Source organism: Siphateles boraxobius, unplaced genomic scaffold (genome assembly GCF_051911475.1).
Source record: "Siphateles boraxobius isolate OS27281-9 unplaced genomic scaffold, OSU_SipBor_1 52, whole genome shotgun sequence".
Taxonomy (NCBI): Eukaryota; Metazoa; Chordata; class Actinopteri; order Cypriniformes; family Leuciscidae; genus Siphateles; species Siphateles boraxobius.
Window position 1 is genome coordinate 1,120,863 of NW_027509164.1, and position 22,228 is coordinate 1,143,090.

Here is a 22,228-nt window from a genome sequence, read left to right on the forward strand (position 1 = left end):
TTGTCATAATTCATATGAATAACAGATAGCATGTCAGAGAAATCCTTTATGAAAGGAGATATAAGTAATTTTGGTAATCTGTATAGTGTCACTGCAAGAAGGCGTGGCTGGAAGTTTAAAATAATAGCATTATATTCAAAGGTAGAAAATGTACCAAGGTCTATATCCCTTCCCTTTAGGGATTCTCTGTAGATTGCTGCAGTCCCTCCCCCTCTTTTTCCATTTCTAGTTGAAAATGAATAAGTAAAGTCGGGAGGACAGGTCTCAATCAGTGTGGCCGGTGCATCTGTGCTAAGCCATGTCTCAGTAAGAAACAAACAGTCCAGGTTATAATCACTAATGAGATCATTAATACAAAATGATTTGTTTGTTAATGCCCTTACATTAAAAAGAGCCATGTTAATTTCTGTTTGTTTTGTTTCCGTAAGTGATGATATGCTGGAAGTGGGAATTTTCAGTAGATTGTTCATATTTATTCCCACTGTGTTTTTCTTAGCAGTAGTGTAACGAACTGATATAATAGGTTTTATACAATTTACAGAAGTGTATTGGATAGGTAGTCACATTAAAATATGTTGTTCGATATGATGTGCAAGCATGTGAGAGCCCCTGTGATTTGGGTGCAGGCCATCCCACCTAAAAAGTGCTGGACGTCCCCAAAACAGATCAAAATTATCTATAAAAATTACATTGAAATTTTCGCATGTCATTTTTAACCATGAGTTCAAGGAAAGCAGACGACTAAATTTTTCAATACCCCTTTTATAGGCAGGAAGTGGACCTGAGATAGCTATATTTTTCCCAGTATTAGTGAGAGAAACTAGCAGCGTTTTAAAATGTTCCTTTAAAATCTCAGATTCACAACATGAAGTGTCATTGCTACCAATGTGCACTATCACTGTGTTTGCATTTACGTGTTTCCCAAGCACGTCAGAGAGTTGTGTGTTTATGTCCAGTACCTTAGCTCCGGGAAAACAGTGTACTGCTGCTTTACTTCCGTGGGAAGGGAACGAAAGTCCCCGGATGATAGAATCCCCAATCACCACAGTAGAGACAGGCGATGGCAGTGAAAGTGCAGGAGATGTAGGGATTTGGTCATGAACAGGAGGTGAGTCATGAATCAACACCTCAAAACGATTCGCTAGTTTTAAGTCCTGAAGTGGCCGCGTTCCACATATTCCTCGTTTTCCTCCGCCATTCACCCGTTTCCATTTATATTCCCTTGAGCATGGTGTTGAGCAGGAATCTGTTGAGCTTCTCACTGCCGGCACAGTGGCGTTGGAGATCAGTGGTGGTAAAAGTTCCTCTGCCTGCAGGCCTCACATGTTGGGGATCTTATTGTTTTTGTTTTCATGGCAAGTTGTGGTGTTGTTAGGATATTCCTCCAGAGCCTGTGACAGTTTCTCAGCGGAAGAACTGGGAACTGGGATCCAGGGCCAGAGACGTCTGCAAAAAACTGCTAGAAAAACCTTAGAGATGGAGGCCTCACATGTTGGGGATCTCAAATTTTTTGTTTTTATGGCAAGTTTGTGGTGTTGTTAGGATATTCCTACAGAGTCTGTGACAGTTTCTCAGCGGAAGAACCAGGATCCAGGGTAAGAGACGTCTGCAAAAAACTGCGTTAAAATCCTTCGAGATGGAGGCCTCACATGTTGGGGATCTCGGTTGCTTTGTTTTCATGGCAAGTTGTGGTGTTGTTAGGATATTCCTACAGAGTCTGTGACAGTTTGTCAGTTTGCCAGGGTCAGTGACGTCTCCTCTCCTGGAGGAAAATACAAGTATTAGTGGTCTTGCTGCAAAATCTCGTAGAGGCCAGTCCCAGGCTTGAGGGCAAGTCATCAGCAGACCTTCCCTGGTGGTCTAGTGGTTAGGATTCGGCGCTCTCACCGCCGCGGACCGGGTTCGATTCCCGGTCAGGGAATGAGCTTTTGCCCACCACCGGCGGTCGTGATTGTAAAATGTCGAACTACGAACCCAAGCGCTGACGCCCTCGTCGAGAAGCAGGGCCGAGGAAATGTTTATATGTGAAAAAGAACTCCTTCGAGCCGGAGTTGAACCAGCGACCAAAGGATTGCCAATTTGCCACCTACAGTCCTCCGCTCTTCCAGCTGAGCTATCGAAGGCACACTGATTGGGGACAGGACCTCAACATATCAGGTTGCTGAAATTTTTTTTTGGCCATTTTAGTGTATGCACCTCTTATTTTTTATCAGAAAAATGAGAAAAATGATTTTTTTCCTTAAATCCTCAGTGGATTGGGTAGGCTGTCAATAAATGCATTCCATACTCTTAAAACACATTTATACTTGATTTTGCATCAATTTAATGCAAAAAAGTAGGCGTTTTCTCACTTTTTTCCAATATTTTCATCTTTACTTCATTAGCAATCAACTAAGTTATAACATCAGTCAATATGCCATTCTTTTCTCCAAACAGTGTACTCATTCCACAGAAAAAATTATAAAAATCCAACCAAAATCAATAGATCTGTGATGATTTTACTACTAGTTGGCGATGAACAGGCTCAGAATCTCAATAGAATTTTAGGCTACTCTCAAAATTTTGAAAGACATACTGGATATTTAAAATCGTCATGAAACGGAAGTTGAGATTGTCCTTTTTTCCTTATTGTGACGTATATCCGAGTGAAACGGCTTCTGAAATTGGAAAAAAAAATGTAGGGCGGGGCTTGATTTCGTCCTTCTGGAATTAATTGGATCGTTGGAGGTTGGGCGTTGCTAACAAAATGGAGGCAGATTTGAATGCCAGTTTACAGTCTGTTGTGGAGGATTTCTCTCCACCGGACTCACCACCGTTACCCTACCATGAAGCATTTTTAATTGAGGAAACCGACGATGAGAACGAGGACGAGCAGCCAAATTTTCCGTAAGGAATCACCCCATATTTATATGAGCCTCCTGTGAACCAAGATGAGGCGGCTGATAGTCATGCCCTCTAGTAATAGATTTTGACCGGAAGAGAAGAGAAGTCGTTTCAAGGGGGGAGGGAAGGGTAACGTATTTGATTAAAGATTATAAGGGTACATGCATTAAAAAAAAATGATGAAGTGCACAGATAAATCCTTTATTATAAACACTACAATATTACATATAAAAATACGAATGGTAAAATTTGATTTCATGATGACTTTAACATGGTTGTTAATGTCCACATTATTAAACATCATGACCTAGGCATCTTTTTAATTTCAACATAACCCTGTTCTCCCTATGGAAATGTGTCACACAAGAAATATAATACAGCAAAATGACTTTCATTATTTTATTGCCTCAGATGACAACTATTACAACTTTAACAGAACAAAATAATTTAACATAACTTAATTAACTAGGTGCAGGTCCCTGTGAGGTGGGATAATCAGGAGGGTGGCACACTGCAGATACTGCTCTGGGGACAGACCTTCACCCTCACCAACTGAGGAGACAGCAAACAAGACCGGCAGGGTGGGTTATACAGCTGCGCGATAAAAGATGCACCCCCCCCCCCCCCCTTCTCTCTCTCTAACACACACACACACACACGTGGCCTACTTACGTGTCCCTGTCTTCAAGCGCAAGTTCAATCCTTGAACATCTGTTGGGGTCCCCGGTGCAGAGACATGCAATGCCACACTTCACATTGGCTCTTGCACAGGAGCATCCTCGGGCACACATGCTTTTCTTGCAGCGGCAGTATTTGCTGTGTCTAAGTTCGGAAGGTTTTGCCTCTTTCAGCATCATGGTTGCCACCAATTTTCCATTGACAAGTTGTCTCCCAAAATCAGAGGCAGCTGGGTAGGTTGGCTGAACCATGTGTGCCCGCTTACACACAGCCAACTGATGCAGGGCTCGGCGAAGATGTAATAGGAAGGCATCTTCAGTTGGTGGAAGGCAACGCATGTCTCCTTTGATGCTCACAAAGAGATGGGCTCGCAGTGCATCTAGAGTACCACCAAAGTCACTCCTGTCATAGAGTGACACCATGTATTGCCGTGCTGCTGTTATAACCTCTTCCTGAACATCCAGGCTTTCCTCAGGGTCACCGTACCTGCACAGCGGTAGAAGGTCTGTCAGGTGTTTAATAGCAGTTGTGTAGCCCCGCCTTTTTCCTCTTCTGTACAGATAGCTCACTGTGTCACATCCAGTAAGTATGTAGGTGCTGAGGAGAAGGGATGTAAGATCTGAAGCTGCAACATCATACTTCCTCGCCAGAGCTTCTGTGATGGCATGAACAGGCAGGAAGTTATCCATCGTCTTCACCCACAGCTCCTGCAGCCCATCCATGTGTGTGATGTAGTACATGCACATCATGATCACATCTGTGTCAGTCGCAACCACTACAGCCTGTTTGAGGTGCAGAATTTGAACTGAGTAGGCAATGTGAGCAAACATCCTGGTATCTGCCTCCTCATGTTTCTCACAGGAAAGTTCTGGAAGCTCAACCTGACAATCCGCTGACAAGAGGACAGTGCGACCAGGATCACAAAAGATTCCACCAAGAATAAGTGTGCATCCTGCAGGAAGTGACTTGTTCTGAGCTGCCCATTCTTCCCCCATGTAGTTCAACAGATTAGCTTTATTCACTGGATTGTGAATGAAGCCTTTCCATTCAGGTATAGGGAGAGTATCATGTGGCTTGTACTCCTTCATTTTGCTGGGGCAGGTCTTCATCCTCTTCTCTCGTTCCTCCCCTTTCAGACTTTCAGCAGGGGAGACATCATATCGATCACCAACAAAGTGGATGCAGTCACACTTGTCTGGTAGGATTCCAAGGAGCTGGCTCAGGTACTTTCCTTGCAGTTCATGGAAGGTGCTGCTCCCAAGATGTTGGTAATGTTGAATGAACGCCATGGCATCTACTACCATTACAACAGGCTTGTCAGACGGCGGTAGTTTGTCCACTTCCCCCCATGAGCTGCCAAGGGCTGTCTTGATTGCAGCCAGGTAGTCTGCCTTGTTTCCTTTACGCATTGCATAACTTTGGTCAAGGGACGGATCTGGCTCAAACAGGGAGGCTGGGCAACTTGTCCATTCATGGCCAAACACTTCCACCTTCCTGTCTTCCTCTAAGTCCTGAACAAAGTACAGGTTACGTACAACTGCACTCTCCTCCTCATAGACCTTTTTGACTTTGAATGCCATGGACATTGACTTCTTTGGCTTTGCTGCGAAGGTTGAAAGTTTAATTTGGGCTACTTTCTCACTGCCTGTTCTTCTTGCTGCAGCCAATGCCTCCAGTCCTTTTTCACAAGCACAGGTCAAGTCAGCAGATGTGGCTTTGTGGCCTGTTGAAATGTTGATCAGCTCCTGTTCTTCAGATGTGAAAGGATTGATCATCTGTTTGTTGATGACATCTGTTATTTTCCTTCTGCCTCATTTGCACCTTGGCTGTCCTTGTCCTTGTGGTGTTTGGTGTCATCCGCATCCAGGTGTGCCATAGCCTTTGTCTGCTCTGACACAGCTGTCAGAACTGGAAGAGCTTTCAAGTATTTCTCCATGGATGCTGGCTGCTGACTGATGCCAGTGAAGAGTTTTGTCTTGGCATCACGATTGTAGGTTTTTTCAAGTGCCATGTCTGTCCAGACACCATTGAACCGCCCTTCTGTTAGACGTACAGTGAACTTCCCATCCTTGAATTCCATATAGATGTTTGGAGCTAGTGTAGGCAAGCTTCTCATAGCTTCTAGATAGTGGGGCAGGCTGGATACGTACTTGTAGTGGCCAGCAGCTACAAGGTATGGTAACATCTTTTCCACTTCAGCCAGGTGTTCCTCCCACAGACCTGCACGCTCAGCATGGATGAACCGTCTAAGAATCATCACCATATCCATGTACATTAGCCATAGCTTTGAGGTAGGTGAGGTACGTGCTTCATTAAACTCAGCCATCAAACATGACAGCTTTTTCAGTTGGTCAGTTGCATCAGCACACACAGAAGTTGCCTTCTCTAAATCCTTTTCTGACAGGGCATCTAGGAGTAGCTGGATATTGTTGCCAAGCACACTCATGTACTCCAGGTCCTTCTCTTCATCGACCAACCATCTGGCAAATGCTTCCCAGTGTAGGGCAAACATGGCTGCATACACCATAGTGTGGGCGTGAAGCATTGCATAGTAGTCTTTCCCACTGATGATTTTGTTTGCTGTTCCACGGAGACATACATCAGCTTCGACCATGATGTCTTCGATTCCAGTGGACTGCATCAAATGCCCAATGGCTCCAAGGAAATTCTGAGCAATATGGAAGCCACCCATGCGCAAGATAAGTTTGGCATACTTCTCTTTGTTCTTCTTTTGCAGACTTAGAACCACCTCATATATTGCTTGGTCACATGTGATGATGGCATACTCTTGACCATGTTTTCTCGACACATCCATGCAGTACTGAACAGACTGTTAAACCATTTCTGGGTTTGTTGGTGACTTGGGGAAGAAGGGACCATAGCTGATCACAGTTGCAGGGATGGTATCTGGTATGAGAAATGCTTGGAATGAACTCCATGTTGGAGCAGCGCAACTTGGTTTCAGGTCCTCCAATAGTACAGTAGGGCAGCTATGCACCAAATGCCATTCCTTGTGGTACCGGAAGTCCTCAGCAATCATATCAGTACACTTGTTTTCATCAGGACCACGAATCGTGTGTAGCATCTCTTCATCTTCAAGTTTGTTTGCTTTTTCCCATACTGCATTCTGTCTGTCATACGTGGCAATCAAAACGAGGGATCTATTCCCCCCGGTCGTGCGTGCTCTTCCACAAATGAAGCACTCTTCCCTGTGTTTGATGGGCTGTGGCATTGACATCCGTGTTTTTTTAGTAGGCCTGCTGCTGTCTGGCTCAGGATTAAGTTCTGCTTCAAATGAAGTGCCTTCTGGCTTTTCACCTTTGTTCCTCTTCTGGTCAACCGTTTTACGATTTGTGTACTTTGCACGACATTGTGTGTGCCACAAAGGATTCCTCCCCAGAAAGTCACATTGAGGTTTCATCTCATTGTCAAGTCTGTATGAGACAGCATCCTTTCTATTGGTTACAGCATATAGGAGGGAAGGGTAGCCTTGATTTGTCAGTTTCTGATGAGGACCAGCGTCACTGTCTGTTTTCTGACATATTATGCAAGCAGTATAGTTGGTACTGAGCAGCTTTCTCTCCAGCTTCTTGGTTGAGAACTCAGGCTCCATCCTTCATACTTCTCCAATTCACATCACTCCTCTCCTGTTCTCTCCTCGTCACTCTTATCCTCTCCTGTTCAGTTCACTCCTCTCCCTTCTCCTCCTCTCCTTTCTCCTCCACGCTTCTCCTCTCTTGTTTAATCCTCTCCTCTTCACTCTTCTCCCCTCTCCACTCCTAATCTCTTCTATTCCATCCACTCCTCTCCACTCTTCTCTCCTCTCCTATCCTCTATACTCTTCTCCTCTTCTACTCCTCTACACTATTCTCCTCTTCTCTCTTCTTCTCTCCAATTCAATCAACTCCTCTCCATACCTCTCCACTCCACTCTTCTTTCCTGGTCAATTCACTCCTCTTTTTTCCTCTACTATTCTTCTCTGTTGTTCAGTCCACCCCTGTCCTCTTCACTCTTCTCTTCTGTTTAATCATCCACTCTCCTCTCCACTCCACTCCTCTTTACTGTCCTTTTCAATCCTCTGCTGCCTTCTCTTCTCGCTAACTTTTCCTCCACAACAAACTCAATAAGATCTGAACCAAATCTGCAAATGGGAAATATTGTGCATTCAGGTGAAAGAAATCTAGATGTTTGACACTGATAGCTAACTAGCTTTTGACAAATCACTCACTATATACTGTACAATACTATATTTTTCTGAACCTGAACGTATCAACTGGCCATGTAGCTAATTGCTAAGAGTAGTTAACATTTAGTGCAGCCTTTAGTTATCCTTACTAGCGTACTATCTGTCTGACATGAAAAACACTTCAAGGGCCACACCAGCCTTCATACAAGTGTATTTCTAATGATTCCTCGCTCCAAACGTTTCCCTGTAGCAGCATTTATGCTCATGTCTATTTCTTTAACTAGCAAGTCAAGTTGAAATTGTTGAATTTCTCAACTTCCGGTCGAAGCAAAATAGACATATATGACACATACCTCTCGCAGAGCATAGGATTCTGAGCATTTAAAAAAAAAAGTCAGTCTCTACCCCATTCCTGTGAGGAGTAATGGCCCTTTAAAGAAACCACTGAAATTAGCTAAAACAGCTAAAGCTAGCTAAGTAAACTAGTAGAGAATGAATGCTGATGCTACAGGGATACGTTTGGGATGAGGAATCATCAGAAATATACTTGTTTGCAGACTGGCGTGGTCCTTTCAATTAATTACCATTACAATAACCATACCATTATTTTCGCAAAACGCTGGGGCAGACCTACCGGTATTCACTAAACTAACTGTCACTTCCCACAGACAATGATGAGCAGCTTCAAAATCCGTTGGTAACCGTTAGTTTGTTGTTCCAAACTCATTCAAATTACTAAGATCATGGGTGTGTGTGTAAGTGTGCCATGATGCTAAATATGCAGCATGTTTTTTAGAATTTTGAGTTCTGAGCCTGTTGATAGCCAACTAGTAGTGAAATCATCACAGATTCATTGATTTTGGTTGGATTTTTATAATTTTTTTCTGTGGAATGAGTATACTGTTTAGTGAAAAGAATGGCATATCGACTGATGTCATAACTTAAGGTAATAGTTGATTGCTAATGAAGTAAAAATCATGTATAAATGTGTTTTAAGAGTTATTTTTTCAGTGGATGTTGTCAGCACATGTGTTCTGTGTATCTGGAATGCATTTATTGACAGCCTACCCATTCCACTGAGGATTTAAGGAAAAAAATCATTTTTCACATTTTTCTGATAAAAAATAAAGGGTGCATACACTAAAATGGCCAGAATTTTTTTTCGCGATATTTCCGGCAGAGCAGACCCTCCAATTATTGGTTCTTAGGGTCAAAGTTAACAGAAAAAACACAAATAAAAAGTATGGCAGACCATGTCAGGTTCAACCCATTTTTGAGACTTTGGCTCCCCGACTACAGACATACATGCTGGTTGTTTCGATTAAGTGATGCAAAGACAACCCGATCTTCCCATACCGGGAGTCGAACCCGGGCCGCCTGGGTGAAAACCAGGAATCCTGACCGCTAGACCATATGGGATCTTCCTTCTGCCTGGAGAGTTTTTATACTTCTCAACCAATCCAATAATAATAATAACAAAAACTATGGGATAATAAAATGGCTAAGGGCTGACAGCATAATAAAAGAGGCAGAGCGAGCCAGCCAGGAGTGGAACCTAGAATCTTCTGATCCGTAGTCAGACGCGTTATCCATTGCGCCACTGGCCCACTGATCAGGTATCCTTGAGCTTACACGCCACCTGTTGGTGTTCGACTGGGCAGAGGCCTGTGATGACATCTACTTTTTCTCATGCTATTAACAGACCTGGAGCCAACATCAGGCAGGGGTCAGATGAGGGGCCTGCTACAAAAACCTTCAAGATGGAGGCCTCACAGGTTGGGGATCTCAATTCTCAATTCAAATCTTAAATATAATTTAAAAATTTTAATGTACAGGCTTTTTTGCATGATGTATATAATAGTGATTTACAGTTGGTTTCAATTATACCTGATGTGGTTGATGCTTGGGATTATTTCAAATCTATCTTTCTAGAAATTTGTGATAAACATGCTCCTTTACGTAGATTTCGGGTGAGAGGTAGAAATAATCCTTGGTTCAATGAATCCGTCTCTAATCTTATTAAGCAAAGAAACGTGGCTTGGTCTAAAGCAAAGAAAACAAATGGTGAGGAGGACTGGTCTCAATATAGATTATTACGAAATAAGTGTACAAAATTAATAAAAAGTTCGAAGAGTCAGTATTATTTAAACCTGATTAATGATAACATGAATTGTCCTTCTAAATTTTTGAAATTAATGAAATCTTTTATAGGATCAAATACATCCACTAATCTTCCAAAAGTTTTAAAATTGAATCAAAGATCGATTACAGACAAGACTGATATTGTTAATACGTTTAATAGTCATTTTATTTCAGCTGGTTTGATAACAGACAATTCGTTGGTCCTTGATGAACAGAGAACTGATGAGTTGACTAATAGTGAATCAGATTTATTTTCTTTTGCCCCTGTCTTGCCGTCCCAAGTTCATAAACTACTCCGAAATTTAGACTGTAAGAAATCAGGTGGGTCTGACCAAATTGAACCAATTTTTTAAAAATTGTCAGCAGATAATATTGCCGAACCTATTGCCTATCGATTTTTTATTTGAGTCTATCCACTAATGTAATTCCGCCATCTTGGAAATCGGCTATGGTTATGCCTTTATTAAAAGGAGGCGATCCTTCTGATTTGAATAATTATCGTCCGATTTCTAAATTACCGGTTTTAGCAAAAGTTTTTGAATCTATTATAAATGATCAATTGAAAGAATATCTACTTAGTCATAATATTTTGAACGCATTTCAGTCAGGATTTAGAGCGGGCCATAGTACGATAACAGCTACTACATTAGTCACTAATGATTTAATTACTGCTCTCGATAATAGACAACATTGTGCGGCCTTATTTTTTGATTTGACAAAAGCGTTTGACTTAGTGGATCATGTTTTACTGTTACGGAGGCTTAAAAGTGTTGGCCTCGATAATTCGGCTGTGAGTTGGTTTAAAAATTATTATTCGGATAGAACTCAATGTGTTGCTGTAGATAATTACACCTCATCCTGGCACCACTTTTTTTTTCTATTTTTATTAATGAATTGGGGCAGGGAATACAATCGGCAAAGCTAAATTTTTATGCTGACGATACAATTATTTACTCCACTGCATCCTCTGTGTCTCAGGCTATTGAAATTCTTAAGGATTCTTTTTATACTTGTCAGCTTACTTTGTTGAAACTAAAATTAGTTTTAAATGTAAATAAAACGAAGTATATTCTTTTTACACGTAGCCGTTCTATGTCTACTGTTATGCCTATTCTGACTATTGAGGGTTTAAATATAGAAAGGGTACCAACTTATAAATATTTAGGAATATGGAATGTTTCTGGAATGTTTTATATGTGTTGTGTGTTTGTGTGTGATTTGTAGTGTGGCCATCTTGGCCAGGACTCCCTGGAGGAAGAGATTTTTTTTAATCTCAATGGGACCTTCCTGGAAAAATAAAGGAAATAAAATAAAATAAATGTTAAGTTGTGGTGTTGTTAGGATATTACTACAGAGCCTGTGACAGTTTCTCAGTGGAAGAACTGGGATCCAGGCCCACAGGCGTCTGCAAAAAAACTGCTAAAAAAAACCTTAGAGATGGAGGTCTCACATGTTGGGGATCTCAATTTTTTTGTTTTTATGGCAAGTTTGTGGTGTTGTTAGGATATTCCTACAGAGTCTGTGACAGTTTGTCAGTTTGCCAGGGTCAGTGACGTCTCCTCTCCTGGAGGAAAATACAAGTATTTGTGGTCTTGCTACAAAATCTGGTAAAGGCCACACGCAAGCTTGAGGGCAAGTCGTAAGCAGACCTTCCCTGATGGTCTAGTGGTTAGGATTCGGCGCTCTCACCACCGCGGCTCGGGTTTGATTCCCGGTCAGGGAATGAGCTTTTGCCCACCACCGGCGGTCGTGATTGTAAAATGGCGAACTACGAACTCAAGCCCTGACGCCCTTGTCGAGAAGCAGGGCCAAGGAAATGTTTATCTGTGAAAAAGAACTCCTTCGAGCCGGAGTTGAACCAGCGACCTAAGGATTGCCAACTTGCCACCTACAGTCCTCCGCTCTTCCAGCTGAGCTATCGAAGGCACACTGATTGGGGACAGAACCTCAACATATCAGGTTGCTGAATCTCCGCCACCGGCTAAAACTGCTACAGACATACATGCTGGTTGTTTCGATTAAGTGATGCAAAGACAACCCGATCTTCCCATACCGGGAGTCGAACCCGGGCCGCCTGGGTGAAAACCAGAAATCCTGACCGCTAGACCATATGGGATCTTCTTTCTGCCTGGAGCAGACCCTTTTACTTTTAGTGTGTGACCGTCCCCTTTAAGAACATGGGAATGATCCGAAGGGATTGTTTACTGAATTCAATTTCATCAGGCTCATCAGAGGGAGCTCTCATTTGCCTCACGTGGGGGTTCAGTTTCCTCCGATTCTTGCGATGGCATAATAGACACTACAAACTGGTCGTAAAGCAAGGTCCTTGTGACAGTACTCATGCAATGCATTTTAAAAGAAGCATAGTATTGTATGGTAACCGTTATCCTACTGACAAAGCAGCCTATTGTTGGACTGTCATTTTTAATATTTCTCAACCAATCCAATAATAATAATAACAGAGACGTCTGCAAACAAACTGCTATAAAAAACCTTAGAGATGGAGGTCTCACATGTTGGGGATCTCAAATTTTTTGTTTTTATGGCAAGTTTGTGGTGTTGTTAGGATATTCCTACAGAGTCTGTGACAGTTTCTCAGCGGAAGAACTGGGATCCAGGGTAAGAGACGTCTGCAAAAAACTGCGTTAAAATCCTTCGAGATGGAGGCCTCACATGTTGGGGATCTCGGTTGCTTTGTTTTCATGGCAAGTTGTGGTGTTGTTAGGATATTGTTACAGAGTCTGTGACAGTTTGTCAGTTTGCCAGGGTCAGTGACGTCTCCTCTCCTGGAGGAAAATACAAGTATTAGTGGTCTTGCTGCAAAATCTGGTAGAGGCAACAGCCAGGCTTGAGGGCAAGTCGTCAGCAGACCTTCCCTGGTGGTCTAGTGGTTAGGATTCGGCCCTCTCACCACCGCGGCCAGGGTTCGATTCCCGGTCAGGGAATGAGCTTTTGCCCACCACCGGCGGTCGTGATTGTAAAATGTTGAACTACGAACTCAAGCACTGACGCCCTCGTCGAGAAGCAGGGCCAAGGAAAGGTTTATGTGTGAAAAAGAACTCCTTCGAGCCGGAGTTGAACCAGCGACCTAAGCTTTTGCCCACCACCGGCGGTCGTGATTGTAAAATGGCGAACTACGAACTCAAGCGCTGACGCCCTCGTCGAGAAGCAGGGCCAAGGAAATGTTTATGTGTGAAAAAGAACTCCTTCGAGCCGGAGTTGAACCAGCGACCTAAGGATTGCCAACTTGCCACCTACAGTCCTCCGCTCTTCCAGCTGAGCTATCGAAGGCACACTGATTGGGGACAGAACCTCAACATATCAGGTTGCTGAATCTCCGCCACCGGCTAAAACTGCTACAGACATACATGCTGGTTGTTTCGATTAAGTGATGCAAAGACAAACCGATCTTCCCATACCAGGAGTTGAACCCCGGCCGCCTGGGTGAAAACCAGGAATCCTGACCGCTAGACCATATGGGGTCTTCTTTCTGCCTGGAGCAGACCATTTTACTTTTAGTGTGTGACCGTCCGCTTTAAGAACATGGGAATGATCCGAAGGGATTGTTTACTGAATTCAATTTCATCAGGCTCATCAGAGGGAGCTCTCATTTGCCTCACGAGGGGGTTCAGTTACCTCCCATTCTTGCGATGGCATAATAGACACTACAAACTGGTCGTAAAGCAAGGTCCTTGTGACAGTACTCATGCAATGCATTTTAAAAGAAGCATAGTATTGTATGGTAACCGTTATCCTACTGACAAAGCAGCCTATTGTTGGACTGTGAATTTTTAATATTTCTCAACCAATCCAATAATAATAATAACAGAGACGTCTGCAAAAAACTGCTAAAAAAAACCTTAGAGATGGAGGTCTCACATGTTGGGGATCTCAAATTTTTTGTTTTATGGCAAGTTGTGGTGGTGTTAGGATATTCCTACAGAGTCTGTGACAGTTTCTCAGTTTGCCAGGGTCAGTGACGTCTCCTCTCCTGGAGGAAAATACAACTATTAGTGGTCTTGCTGCAAAATCTGGTAAAGGCCACAAGTAGGCTTGAGGGCAAGTCATCAGCAGACCTTCCCTGGTGGTCTAGTGGTTAGGATTCGGCGCTCTCACCGCCGCGGCCTGGGTTCGATTCCCGGTCAGGGAAATGAGTTTTTGCCCACCACCGGCGGCCGTGATTGTAAAATGGCGAACTACGAACTCAAGCGCTGACGCCCTCGTCGAGAAGCAGGGCCAAGGAAATGTTTATGTGTGAAAAAGAACTCCTTCGAGCCGGAATTGAACCAGCGACCTAAGGATTGCCAACTTGCCACCTACAGTCCTCCCCTCTTCCAGCTGAGCTATTGAAGGCACATTGATTGAGGACAGAACCTCAACATATCACGTTGCTGAATCTCCGCCACCGGCTAAAACTGCTACAGACATACATGCTGGTTGTTTCGATTAAGTGATGCAAAGACAAACCGATCTTCCCATACCAGGAGTTGAACCCCGGCCGCCTGGGTGAAAACCAGGAATCCTGACCGCTAGACCATATGGGGTCTTCTTTCTGCCTGGAGCAGACCATTTTACTTTTAGTGTGTGACCGTCCGCTTTAAGAACATGGGAATGATCCGAAGGGATTGTTTACTGAATTCAATTTCATCAGGCTCATCAGAGGGAGCTCTCATTTGCCTCACGAGGGGGTTCAGTTACCTCCCATTCTTGCGATGGCATAATAGACACTACAAACTGGTCGTAAAGCAAGGTCCTTGTGACAGTACTCATGCAATGCATTTTAAAAGAAGCATAGTATTGTATGGTAACCGTTATCCTACTGACAAAGCAGCCTATTGTTGGACTGTGAATTTTTAATATTTCTCAACCAATCCAATAATAATAATAACAGAGACGTCTGCAAAAAACTGCTAAAAAAAACCTTAGAGATGGAGGTCTCACATGTTGGGGATCTCAAATTTTTTGTTTTATGGCAAGTTGTGGTGGTGTTAGGATATTCCTACAGAGTCTGTGACAGTTTCTCAGTTTGCCAGGGTCAGTGACGTCTCCTCTCCTGGAGGAAAATACAACTATTAGTGGTCTTGCTGCAAAATCTGGTAAAGGCCACAAGTAGGCTTGAGGGCAAGTCATCAGCAGACCTTCCCTGGTGGTCTAGTGGTTAGGATTCGGCGCTCTCACCGCCGCGGCCTGGGTTCGATTCCCGGTCAGGGAAATGAGTTTTTGCCCACCACCGGCGGCCGTGATTGTAAAATGGCGAACTACGAACTCAAGCGCTGACGCCCTCGTCGAGAAGCAGGGCCAAGGAAATGTTTATGTGTGAAAAAGAACTCCTTCGAGCCGGAATTGAACCAGCGACCTAAGGATTGCCAACTTGCCACCTACAGTCCTCCCCTCTTCCAGCTGAGCTATTGAAGGCACATTGATTGAGGACAGAACCTCAACATATCACGTTGCTGAATCTCCGCCACCGGCTAAAACTGCTACAGACATACATGCTGGTTGTTTCGATTAAGTGATGCAAAGAAAACCCGATCTTCCCATACCGGGAGTCGAACCCGGGCCGCCTGGGTGAAAACCAGGAATCCTGAATGCTAGACCATATGGGATCTTCCTTCTGCCTGGAGCAGACCCTTTTACTTTTAGTGTGTGACCGTCCCCTTTAAGAACATGGGAATGATCCGAAGGGATTGTTTACTGAATTCAATTTCATCAGGCTCAACAGAGGGAGCTCTCATTTGCCTCACGAGGGGGTTCAGTTTCCTCCCATTCTTGCGATGGCATAATAGACACTACAAACTGGTCGTAAAGCAAGGTCCTTGTGATAGTACTCATGCAATGCATTTTAAAAGAAACATAGTATTGTATGGTAACCGTTATCCTACTGACAAAGCAGCCTATTGTTGGACTGTCAATTTCTAATATTTCTCAACCAATCAAATAATAATAATAACAAAAACTATGGGATAATAAAACGGCTAAGGGCTGACAGCATAATAAATGAGGCAGAGCGAGACAGCCAGGAGTCGAACCTAGAATCTTCTGATCCGTAGTCAGACGCGTTATCCATTGCACCACTGGCTCACTGATCAGGTATCCTTGAGCTTACACGGCACCTGTTGGTGTTCGACTGGGCAGAGGCCTGTGAAGACATCTACTTTTTCTCATGCTATTAACAGACCTGGAGCCAACATCAGGAAGGGGTCAGATGAGGGGCCTGCTACAAAAACCTTCAAGATGGAGGCCTCACATGTTGGGGATCTCAATTCTCAATTCAAATCTTAAACGTCAATTTAAAATTTTTAATGTACAGGCTTTTTTGCAAGATGTATATAATAGTGATTTACAGTTGGTTTCAATTATACCTGATGTGGTTGATGCTTGGGATTATTTCAAATCTATCTTTCTAGAAATTTGTGATAAACATGCTCCTTTACGTAGATTTCGGGTGAGAGGTAGAAATAATCCTTGGTTCAATGAATCCGTCTCTAATCTTATTAAGCAAAGAAACGTGGCTTGGTCTAAAGCAAAGAAAACAAATGGTGAGGAGGACTGGTCTCAATATAGATTATTACGAAATAAGTGTACAAAATTAATAAAAAGTTCGAAGAGTCAGTATTATTTAAACCTGATTAATGATAACATGAATTGTCCTTCTAAATTTTGGAAATTAACGAAATCTTTTATAGGATCAAATACATCCACTAATCTTCCAAAAGTTTTAAAATTGAATCAAAGATTGATTACAGACAAGGCTATTATTGTTAATACGTTTAATAGTCATTTTATTTCAGCTGGTTTGATAACAGACAATTCGTTGGTCCTTGATGAACAGAGAACTGATGAGTTGACTAATAGTGAATCAGATTTATTTTCTTTTGCCCCTGTATTGCCGTCCCAAGTTCATTAACTACTCCGAAATTTAGACTGTAAGAAATCAGGTGGGTCTGACCAAATTGAACCAATTTTTAAAAAATTGTCAGCAGATATTATTGCCGAACATATTGCATCGATTTTTAATTTGAGTCTATCCACTAATGTAATTCCGCCATCTTGGAAATCGGATATGGTTATGCCTTTATTAAAAGGAGGCGATCCTTCCGATTTGAATAATTATCGTCCGATTTCTAAATTACCGGTTTTAGCAAAAGTTTTTGAATCTATTATAAATGATCAATTGAAAGAATATCTACTTAGTCATAATATTTTGAACGCATTTCAGTCAGGATTTAGAGCGGGCCATAGTAAGATAACAGCTACTACATTAGTCACTAATGATTTAATTACTGCTCTCGATAATAGACAACATTGTGCGGCCTTATTTTTTGATTTGACAAAAGCGTTTGACTTAGTGGATCAAGTTTTACTGTTACGGAGGCTTAAAAGTGTTGGCCTCGATAATTCGGCTGTGAGTTGGTTTAAAAATTATTTATCGGATAGAACTCAATGTGTTGCTGTAGATAATTACACCTCATCCATGGTAATAGTCAGGAAGGGTGTCCCGCAAGGTTCTTTATTGGCACCACTTCTTTTTTCTATTTTTATTAATGAATTGGGGCAGGGAATACAATCGGCAAAGCTAAATTTTTATGCTGACGATACAATTATTTACCCCACTGCATCCTCTGTGTCTAAGGCTATTGAAATTCTTAAGGATTCTATTTATACTTTTCAGCTTACTTTGTTGAAACTAAAATTAGTTTTAAATGTAAATAAAACGAAGTATATTCTTTTTACACGTAGCCGTTCTATGTCTACTGTTATGCCTATTCTGACTATTGAGGGTTTACATATAGAAAGAGTACCAACTTATAAATATTTAGGAATATGGCTCGATGAGAAGTTAGCCTTTGATGTTCACATTAATCACTTGGTGAAAAGGCTTGAACCAAGACTGGGTTTTCTTTTTGGGGAAAAAAAAAAGTTTTTTCTTTATAGCTAGAAAGAGAATAACACAGAGTACTATTTTACCTATTTTAGACTATGGTGATGTTGTTTACATGCATGCGTCTACATATTTATTGAAAAGGCTGGATGGCGTTTATCATGCTGCACTGCGTTTTATAACAAATTCTTGTTCACGTACTCATCATTGTTTGCTGCACAACTATTTGGGTTGGTCCTCTTTATATCAAAGAAGGAAATCCCATATGTTAGAATTTATTGTAAAGACATTGATGGGTAGACTTCCAAATTACATTACTAGTCTTCTATGTTTATGTAGAAAGAACTATAGCACTAGATCATCTAATGGGATTAAATTAGTAGTACCTAGGGTACATTCAGAGCATGGTAAATCATCTTTCTCCTACTATGCTCCATGGCTGTGGAATGAATTTCAAGCTACTGTCCCTCCTGAAACAATTCCTCCTTTGAATGTATTTAAAAGTTTACTGCAGTATACAATGATTGAATCATGCTGTTGTTTTACTTGATTTATGATGAATGTTGTGCTCTGACTTTCTGGAATGTTTTATATGTGTTGTGTGTTTGTGTGTGATTTGTAGTGTGGCCATGTTGGCCAGGACTCCCTGGTGGAAGAGATATCTTTTAATCTCAATGGGACCTTCCTGGAAAAATAAAGAAAATAAAATAAATTTTAAGTTGTGGTGTTGTTAGGATATTACTACAGAGCCTGTGACAGTTTCTCAGTGGAAGAACTGGGATCCAGGCCCACAGACGTCTGCAAAAAACTGCTTTAAAAACCTTTGAGATGCATGCCTCACATGTTGGGGATCTTATTGTTTTTGTTTTCATGGCAAGTTGTGGTGTTGTTAGGATATTCCTCCAGAGCCTGTGACAGTTTCTCAGCGGAAAAACTGGGAACTGGGATCCAGGGCCAGAGACGTCTGCAAAAAATTGCTAAAAAAAACCTTAGAGATGGAGGTCTCACATGTTGGGGATCTCAAATTTTTTGTTTTTATGGCAAGTTTGTGGTGTTGTTAGGATATTCCTACAGAGTCTGTGACAGTTTCTCAGCGGAAGAACCGGGATCCAGGGTAAGAGACGTCTGCAAAAAACTGCGTTAAAATTCTCCGAGATGGAGGCCTCACATGTTGGGGATCTCGGTTGCTTTGTTTTCATGGCAAGTTGTGGTGTTGTTAGGATATTCCTACAGAGTCTGTGACAGTTTGTCAGTTTGCCAGGGTCAGTGACGTCTCCTCTCCTGGAGGAAAATACAAGTATTAGTGGTCTTGCTGCAAAATATGGTAAAGGCCAAAACAAGGCTTGAGGGCAAGTCGTCAGCAGACCTTCCCTGGTGGTCTAGTGGTTAGGATTCGGCGCTCTATCCGCCGCGGCCAGGGTTCGATTCCCGGCCAGGGAATGAGTTTTTGCCCACCACCGGCGGCCGTGAATGTAAAATGGCAAACTACGAACTCAAGCGCTGACGCCCTCGTCGAGAAGCAGGGCCAAGGAAATGTTTATGTGTGAAAAAGAACTCCTTCGAGCCAGAGTTGAACCAGCGACCTAAGGATTGCCAACTTGCCACCTACAGTCCTCCGCTCTTCCAGCTGAGCTATCGAAGGCACACTGATTGAGGACAGAACCTCAACATATCAGGTTGCTGAATCTCCGCCACTGGCTAAAACTGCTACAGACATACATGCTGGTTGTTTCGATTAAGTGATGCAAAGACAACCCGTTCTTCCCATACCGGGAGTCGAACCCGGACCGCCTGGGTGAAAACCAGGAATCCTGACCGCTAGACCATATGGGATCTTCCTTCTACCTGGAGAAGACCCTTTTACTTTTAGTGTGTGACCGTCCCCTTTAAGAACATGGGAATGATCCGAAGGGATTGTTTACTGAATTCAATTTCATCAGGCTCAACAGAGGGAGCTCTCATTTGCCTCACGAGGGGGTTCAGTTTCCTCCCATTCTTGCGATGGTATAATAGACACTACAAACTGGTCGTAAAGCAAGGTCCTTGTGACAGTACTCATGCAATGCATTTTAAAAGACGCATAGTATTGTATGGTAACCGTTATCCTACTGACAAAGCAGCCTATTGTTGGACTGTCAATTTTTAATATTTCTCAACCAATCCAATAATAATAATAACAAAAACTATAGGATATTAAAACGGCTAAGGGCTGACAGCATAGTAAAAGAGGCAGAGCGAGCCAGCAGTCGAACCTAGAATCTTCTGATCCGTAGTCAGACGCGTTATCCATTGCGCCACTGGCCCACTGATCAGGTGTCCTTGAGCTTACACGGGAGCTGTTGGTGTTCGACTGGGCAGAGGCCTGTGATGACATCTACTTTTTCTCATGCTATTAACAGACCTGGAGCCAACATCAGGAAGGGGTCAGATGAGGGGCCTGCTACAAAAACCTTCAAGATGGAGGCCTCACATGTTGGGAATCTCGTTTTTTTTTTCATGTTAAGTTGTGGTGTTGTTAGGATATTCCTACAGAGCCTGTGACAGTTTCTCAGTGGAAGAACAGGGATCCTGTTCCACAGACCTCTGCAAAAAACTGCTTTAAAAACCTTCGAGATGCAGGCCTCACATGTTGGGGATCTTATTGTTTTTGTTTTCATGACAAGTTGTGGTGTTGTTAGGATATTCCTACAGAGCCTGTGACAGTTTCTCAGCGGAAGAAGGAAGGAGGAAAGAAGGGGAAGGAGAAGAGAAAAAAAGAGGGGAAAAAGGCGAAAATCGTTGGTTCGAATCCCGATTGGAACATGCATCAACTATTGCAAACTCTTACAAAGTGCTATGAATCTATCAAATATAGCTTAAAAACTGATACATATAGAATTGGTTATTGTTGCAATAACAATAATAAAAATAAGAATATGATACTACTACTACTACTGCTTATAATAATAATAATAATAATAAACCTTTATATCATTCTGACAATCACTTCTCACATCCTGTGGACCTGTCCATACAATTCTGTCCCTTTCTTGTAAGTTTAATGCTTTGTTGCAATACAAATACTTAAAATAAGAATATGATACCACTACTGCTTATAATAAATAATAATAAACCTTTATATCAAAGAAATGTTTCTGACATTCACTTCAGTTCTCACACACTGTGGATTTGTCTTCACTACCATTCTGTCCCTTTCTTGTAATTTTAATGCTTTGTTGCAATAAGAATAATAAATATAGCTGCAAGCAGCCATTCCGGGGCCAAGCGCAAACGCAGACGACAAGACATGCCAACATGGCTGGAAGTTTCAGACCGACAGCAGCAAGGAGCAATTAAAGACATTTAAAGATGAATTTAGGCAAAATGGCTTAAATTATATATACAGTAACTTATAAAATGATTTAATGGTTTATCACTTTTGACCATTAGGTGGCGCAGTTATGAAATCAATGCATTGTGATCAGAGTGAGGTGACAATGAAACATACAAAGTTTGGTGTCAAAATATCAAGGCATTGCAGAGATAAAGACTTAATAGTCATTTTGGCAGCATGTCTCAACTTTGCTGCTGCGGTATACGAAAACGGTTTCGTCTATCGTCACGAAATCCATAACTTTTAGTCGGCACGGTCTGGAGATGACACGATTCGATTTTGGTGAAAATCGGACCAACGGTCTAGGAGAAGTTCGAAAAAGAAGGTTTAAAAAAATAATAAAGATGGCGGACAGGAAGTTTGTTTGATTATGGCAAACCTGGTATATATGTTTTCGGCATAACCCAAGGAATCTATTAAGATCAGTGCCTATTACAATAGGCAAATGTATTCAAAAGTTACTAGCATTTTCGGAAATTAATCATAACTTTTGACCAAAAGGTGGTGCTGTCTCAAAATCTTTTGAGTACCTTCAGGGCATGCTGCTTATGGCACACACTGAGTTTCGTAATGTTACACCAATGCATTTGTTAAGTATAGCATTTAAATCAGAAAACTGTATTGAATTCAATGGCAATTTTACGTTTTGTTCTATTATAGTGCCACCAAGAGGCTCAGTCATGTTATTGTCTTTTAGGTTCACTTATCAGTGAAAGATGTGCAGGACACTCTTGAGGCATACCAGTGACTCAAGTGCACAAAATTTCACTGTCCGCTTTGTCCTAAGGACAATATAAAATTTGATGAGAACTTCCAGGCAACAGGCCATCTTCAGTCCCATTTATCTTGGGTGGTAGTACATGGGTGTAAGTTGACCAAAATATTATTGTTATATTCACTATGAATAGGAGATCGTATCCAATCGTAATCAATTGCTGTTACCGATTTAACTTTTTTTGTGTTTCGTTGCATATTATAATATGCACCGTATGTTGTTCTGGGACTAAAGTTTGATTTCACTGAAGTAAGTATTTATTTTTTGTAGCTATATGCATTTTAATATAATTGAGAATTATACTAATTC

The 22,228-nt window shown here is 42.0% G+C and overlaps 13 non-coding genes across 13 annotated transcripts; 4 read left to right on the plus strand and 9 right to left on the minus strand.

Annotated features, from left to right (window-relative positions):
• Positions 1-1,849: 1,849 nt before the first annotated feature.
• On the plus strand, positions 1,850-1,921 carry trnae-cuc (transfer RNA glutamic acid (anticodon CUC)). The gene has a single exon. It is a non-coding gene; the product is annotated as a tRNA-Glu (tRNA).
• A 115-nt stretch (positions 1,922-2,036) lies between these two features.
• On the minus strand, positions 2,037-2,123 carry trnay-gua (transfer RNA tyrosine (anticodon GUA)). The gene is given in 2 exon segments: positions 2,037-2,072; positions 2,087-2,123. It is a non-coding gene; the product is annotated as a tRNA-Tyr (tRNA).
• A 6,971-nt stretch (positions 2,124-9,094) lies between these two features.
• On the minus strand, positions 9,095-9,166 carry trnae-uuc (transfer RNA glutamic acid (anticodon UUC)). The gene has a single exon. It is a non-coding gene; the product is annotated as a tRNA-Glu (tRNA).
• A 115-nt stretch (positions 9,167-9,281) lies between these two features.
• On the minus strand, positions 9,282-9,354 carry trnar-acg (transfer RNA arginine (anticodon ACG)). Its single transcript has one exon. It is a non-coding gene; the product is annotated as a tRNA-Arg (tRNA).
• Positions 9,355-11,540: 2,186 nt separating this feature from the next.
• Positions 11,541-11,612, plus strand: trnae-cuc (transfer RNA glutamic acid (anticodon CUC)). The gene has a single exon. It is a non-coding gene; the product is annotated as a tRNA-Glu (tRNA).
• Positions 11,613-11,727: 115 nt separating this feature from the next.
• Positions 11,728-11,814, minus strand: trnay-gua (transfer RNA tyrosine (anticodon GUA)). Its single transcript is given in 2 exon segments — positions 11,728-11,763; positions 11,778-11,814. It is a non-coding gene; the product is annotated as a tRNA-Tyr (tRNA).
• Positions 11,815-11,933: 119 nt separating this feature from the next.
• Positions 11,934-12,005, minus strand: trnae-uuc (transfer RNA glutamic acid (anticodon UUC)). Its single transcript has one exon. It is a non-coding gene; the product is annotated as a tRNA-Glu (tRNA).
• Positions 12,006-13,093: 1,088 nt separating this feature from the next.
• trnay-gua (transfer RNA tyrosine (anticodon GUA)) lies at positions 13,094-13,180 on the minus strand. The gene is given in 2 exon segments: positions 13,094-13,129; positions 13,144-13,180. It is a non-coding gene; the product is annotated as a tRNA-Tyr (tRNA).
• Positions 13,181-13,967: 787 nt separating this feature from the next.
• On the plus strand, positions 13,968-14,039 carry trnae-cuc (transfer RNA glutamic acid (anticodon CUC)). Its single transcript has one exon. It is a non-coding gene; the product is annotated as a tRNA-Glu (tRNA).
• A 990-nt stretch (positions 14,040-15,029) lies between these two features.
• Positions 15,030-15,101, plus strand: trnae-cuc (transfer RNA glutamic acid (anticodon CUC)). The gene has a single exon. It is a non-coding gene; the product is annotated as a tRNA-Glu (tRNA).
• A 322-nt stretch (positions 15,102-15,423) lies between these two features.
• trnae-uuc (transfer RNA glutamic acid (anticodon UUC)) lies at positions 15,424-15,495 on the minus strand. Its single transcript has one exon. It is a non-coding gene; the product is annotated as a tRNA-Glu (tRNA).
• A 3,831-nt stretch (positions 15,496-19,326) lies between these two features.
• trnay-gua (transfer RNA tyrosine (anticodon GUA)) lies at positions 19,327-19,413 on the minus strand. The gene is given in 2 exon segments: positions 19,327-19,362; positions 19,377-19,413. It is a non-coding gene; the product is annotated as a tRNA-Tyr (tRNA).
• A 119-nt stretch (positions 19,414-19,532) lies between these two features.
• trnae-uuc (transfer RNA glutamic acid (anticodon UUC)) lies at positions 19,533-19,604 on the minus strand. Its single transcript has one exon. It is a non-coding gene; the product is annotated as a tRNA-Glu (tRNA).
• Between the last annotated feature and the right edge of the window lie 2,624 nt (positions 19,605-22,228).